This window comes from Gnatocerus cornutus, unplaced genomic scaffold (genome assembly GCF_029298725.1).
Source record: "Gnatocerus cornutus isolate USDA-ARS CGAHR unplaced genomic scaffold, icGnaCorn1.1 ctg00000388.1, whole genome shotgun sequence".
Classification (NCBI taxonomy): Eukaryota; Metazoa; Arthropoda; class Insecta; order Coleoptera; family Tenebrionidae; genus Gnatocerus; species Gnatocerus cornutus.
Window position 1 is genome coordinate 17850 of NW_028275703.1, and position 5541 is coordinate 23390.

A 5541-nucleotide genomic window follows, 5' to 3' on the forward strand; every position below is an offset into this window, starting at 1 on the left:
TCACCGAAGAATAAGCCTACCTATAATAAAAAGAAAAAAACGCGCGCGCGATAGACGAAAATATGGCCGACGTAGAAAATCAAGCAGCTTCGACGGTCGCCGGTGCCACTTCCGGCTCCTCACCGGTGAAGAAGGAGAAGAAGCCCAAAAATCCGAGAAGCAAACCTTCTCATCCGCCCACTTCGGAGATGGTCACCAACGCCATCAAAGGCTTGAAGGAACGCGGCGGTTCTTCGTTGCAGGCGATCAAGAAATATGTCGCGGCCAACTACAAAGTCGACGCGGAAAAATTTGCGCCTTTCATCAAGAAGTACCTTAAGGGCGCCGTCGCATCCGGTTCGTTGGTCCAAACCAAAGGAAAAGGAGCTTCCGGTTCGTTCAAGTTGGCTTCTGCCGTCACCGGTGCAGCTAAGCTCCGTCCGCCACGAAAAAGAGATCTGCCGCTGCGACCGCGTCGTCATCGGCGAAATCCAAGAAGACGGGCGTTGCTAAACGTTCCGTCGCGTCAGCGCCGACGTCCGCCGAAAAAGGATCCGCCTCAAAAGCCGGTAAGAAGGCCGCCCCCGCCGCTTCGGCCAAGTCTAAGAAAACTGCCGCCGAAAAGAAGAGCGTCGCCGTATCGAAGGCTAGAAAGGCTGCGTCCGCTCCCGAAAAGAAAGCCAGCGCCGCCTCCAGATCGCCCGTCAAACCCAAGACGCCATCGAAAGCGAAGAAATCCAACAAGGCCGGTCCAACCAAGAAACCGAAAGCGCCGAAACCGAAAACGGCCAAAGCCGTCACCGTCAAAGCGAAAAAAACCGCTTCACCCAAGAGAAAGAAGTGAAAAGTCGACGACGATGATTTAATTTTTTCAACGACGACGACGTCCTGGGTGGTTTCGGGAACGTGCTCCGATCGTATATATCGACGTAGGGGCACCATCGATACAAATAAATGGCCCTTTTCAGGGCCACAATTATTTTCAAGAAACGAACGAAAGATTCGCTTGGACAATGCACATTCTGTTGAGGAGATACATACTTTCATTTGATTTTCTTGTCTATTCATTTGACTGTCGAAACAGTGTTATTACAAAGAATGATAAACTTTATTATATAATAATGTTTCAAATAGTCTCAGTTAAAAGAAAATTTAATGTGAAAGAAAAAAGCAAAAGTTTATCGTTTTATGTAAGTACGAATTTTGTGAATAAATCACATAACCTAACTTTTTTTTTTTTTTTTTTTTTTTTTTTCAATCTCAAAAAGTTGCATGCGCGAACGATAAATTTTCAATTCGTTGGAAAATAATTGTGGTTCTGAAAAGAACCGATTTTTTTTTTTCTTCTTTTAACACCTTCGAAGATGAAGAATTTGTTAATTCTAGATGGTCGGATCGGATGGATGGATGGATGGATGGAGGAAATTTAAGCCCTCTCGCCACGAATGCGTCTCGCCAATTGGATGTCTTTCGGCATGATGGTGACACGTTTGGCGTGGATGGCGCACAAGTTGGTGTCTTCGAAGAGGCCGACGAGATAAGCCTCGCTGGCTTCTTGAAGTGCCATCACGGCCGAACTTTGGAAACGGAGATCGGTCTTGAAATCTTGGGCGATCTCTCGGACGAGACGTTGGAAAGGCAGCTTGCGGATCAAAAGTTCAGTGCTCTTTTGATAACGACGAATCTCACGAAGGGCGACCGTACCGGGCCTGTAACGGTGAGGTTTCTTGACACCTCCGGTGGCGGGAGCGCTTTTTCTGGCCGCCTTCGTGGCCAACTGTTTTCTAGGTGCCTTGCCACCGGTAGATTTACGAGCCGTCTGTTTAGTTCTCGCCATCTCGGATATCGGATGAATCAAATGAAAAGAATTAACGTAGGTAGTGGCTTGCTTGCTTGCTTCGACCGAACGACCGACCGTACGTACGAACGTTCGAAAGTCAACTGAAAATTTTCGTCGCGCCAACGGCCGTTTTATAAACTCGATGAGTCATACGGCGACGCCATTGGTGGATTCGTTTTTAACGCGAGGTGGAGCTGCCGTAACTTATAAATAGTCCCGCGGAATGAAATTTTGACGTTAGTTCCATAACGAACTTGGTCGAAGCTACGTCGTTTTGTACGAAGAATTTCCTAATTTTATCAAGATGACCGGTCGTGGTAAAGGTGGCAAAGGATTGGAAAAGGTGGCGCCAAACGTCATCGCAAAGTTCTACGCGATAACATCCAAGGTATAACGAAACCGGCGATCAGAAGATTGGCTCGTCGTGGTGGTGTGAAACGTATTTCCGGTCTCATCTACGAAGAAACCAGAGGTGTGTTGAAGGTCTTCCTCGAGAACGTCATCCGTGACGCCGTAACTTACACCGAACACGCAAAACGTAAGACCGTCACCGCCATGGACGTCGTCTACGCCCTGAAACGTCAAGGTCGTACCCTTTACGGTTTCGGCGGTTAATTTTATCATTTTATGACGTGTATCCGCATCCTCAGAGGAATAACAACAAACCCCCCGCAGGCAAGCAAACAAACAAACAAAAAAAAACGGTTCTTTTCAGAACCACAAAATAAATCAAACGAATTAAATATGTTGCTCAATTGTGTGTTTGTCTTCAAATCGAAATGAAAATCGTACGGAGTGAGTGATCATTTTAATTTGTGATCCAGGCGGCGACTTTGACAATTTTGACAGCAGTTTTAGGTTAGAATGACCATCGTTAAAAGAACGTTTTTGCCACGAAGAGTATATTTGAGGTTATGTCCAATATGGGGTAGAGTTACTCTCCTCAGACGTGACTTGAAACAAAATCTCATAGCAAATAAAACGATTGATTGTAGTATTACGGCTCACCGCTGACGACTGCTGCTGCAAGAAATTATCGAGACGGAGAGCACGTATAGGCGACCGGTGTGTGTGTGTATGTTCTTAACAGATTAATGTGCGAAATGTGAAGAAATTTACGACGAATCGGAATGTTTCTTGAATTAGATAATCAATAAATTATTATAGATAGAGTTGTCGAGTTCGTGCTTTAGTCGGGCATTGAATTTTTCTAAAAATTACGATGAAAAGTCGTAAAAATCATCTTTCTTGGTTGAATGTAATCGAAAATCTTCCGTTCAGTCTACGCTCGTATAATGAATTAATTGATCGGTTTAACTTTAAAATATCTAAAAGACTTTTTAACATGATTCTCATAGGTTGTTGTATTTTGGCGAAAAAATCAATTCGTTCGAGTTGAATTTTTGGCCCTGAGAAGGGCCGATGTGAAGATGGTTTTTATAAAAGTTTTTGTTTTTCGTTCGAGATGACGGCGGCGAAGAATTAAATTTAAGGCTTCTTTTCGGTCTTCTTGGGCAACAACACCGCCTGGATGTTGGGCCAAGACACCGCCTTGGGCGATGGTAACGCCGGAAAGGAGCTTGTTTAACTCCTCGTCGTTCCTTATAGCCAATTGAAGATGTCTCGGAATGATACGGGTTTTCTTGTTATCTCTGGCGGCGTTTCCTGCCAATTCGAGAACTTCGGCGGCTAGATATTCCATTACGGCCGCCAAATAAACGGGAGCACCTGCACCCACTCTTTCGGCGTAGTTTCCTTTACGCAGAAGACGATGAATTCTGCCGACGGGAAACTGAAGTCCGGCACGACTGGAACGAGACTTCGCCTTTCCCTTCACTTTACCTCCTTTTCCTCTTCCGGACATGTTGTTATACGATATAAACAGCAAAACACCTACTGCGACTGACACGAAGCGCACTGACAAACGTACGGCTTGAAATAAATGCCGAACGCGTCAAGTCAAAATACATTTTATTTAAGTATAGTAATGGTATTTACATCGAGTACTTAAGATATTACAGTTTATTTGGCCGCTGGTGAGGCTTTTGGCCTTTTCGGCGGACCTGGTATTTTAGTGAACAATACTAAGACTTATTTTATATAAAATTGGTTCTTAAATATGACTACAAAATGTATTTGAAAAATAACTAGGAATTAATAAATGGAAATTTGAAAAGGTAGAGAAGCAGAAGAAGAAAGTGAACTCTTCGTGGGTTTCCTGGGATTTTTCATGGGGTTCCTGGAGCTTTTCATGGGTGTCCTGGGAGTCTGTGGAAGTCCTGGGACTCTTCGTGGGTATCCTTGAGCTTTTCATGGGAATCCTGGAACTCTTCGTGGGTAACCTGATGATCATCTGAGGATTTCGAAACTGAAAGAGAAACCTGGAAGAGAAAGAGAAGGAGGGAAGTGGTCTCGTCCTAGGAAAGGACCTCTTCATCTCATCGAGATGGGTGTGTCTTCGACCAGCTCCTGGAGAGCTGCGGGTAGGTTAGGGAATGATGCTGAGAGAAGTGCTGTGGGAAGGTGTTTCTGCTTGACAGCAGGTTTTTTGGGGGGAATAGCGTTGATCATGCGGTTTTTAGTAGGAAGCTTGTAAGATGTGTGCAAAGTTTGAATGGCAAGAGGGTTATTGTTACTAGCAAGCGTGCGTGTTATGTAGCGAGTGCGGAGTTTAGTGAATCGATCAGTAATGGGAGTAGTTTTAGTGTGTTCATGCAAGTCGTTAGATGAAAATTCGCGGTCAAGTCGGAAGATTAGTCTAAGTGTGTGGCGTTCGAAGGAAGAAACTTTAAAGAGCATGCGGTTAGAGAGCGAGGCGTAAAGCAGAGATCTGTATTCAAAGATAGGGCGTATGAAAAGTTTGTACGTGTGGTGTAGAGTTTCTGAGCTGCAACCCCGAATCGGCCGCGAATGCGATACAAAAGGTTTGATCGATTGCGTGCTTTCTTCATCGTCCTTTTCAGGTCCTCGTTAAGGGTACAAGTAGAAGAGAAAGTGATGCCTAAGTAAGTGAGAGAATTAGTTTGAGTAAGAGATTGATTGTTTATAGTTAGCCGTGTGTTGAGTTTAAAGTTGAGACGTTGTTTCTGGGCTTTGGGGTAGGTGAAGCAGATGGATTGACATTTGGTAGGGTTGGTTTTCACTCTCCAGGTGTTTGTCCATTTTTCGACTCGATGAAGTTCTTTCTGGAGGATGTCTGAAGCCTTTTCAGCGCTCCGGTGGCTAGACCAGATTGCCGAATCGTCAGCAAACAACCTCGTTTTGGTCCGGAGGGAATCTGAAATTGGAAAATCACTGCAGTATATAATGTACAACAAAGGTGACAGGACGGAGCCTTGTGGGACTCCGGCCTTTAGTGTAAAGGTGTTAGAAAAGGCGTCGTTGAATTTGATCCTGCAGGATCGGTTGGTGAGATAGGAGACGATGAGCTTTGTGAATTTAAGATTGATTCCGAGATTGATGAGTTTTTGCACCAGACCGTCGTGCCAGACCTTGTCAAATGCTCTTTCGATGTCCAAAAAGGCACCTACGGTGCACTCTCCAAGGTTGGCGTGTCTGATGATGTCGGTTTGCAAGTCTACTAAAGGATTTTGAGTGCTACGTTCTGATCTAAAGCCGAATTGTTGTTGCGGAAGCAAGTTATGAGTTTCGAGAATGATTTTAAGTCTGTTAGTTAAAACGCGTTCAAAGATTTTGCCTAGGATATTAAGTAGTGAAATAGG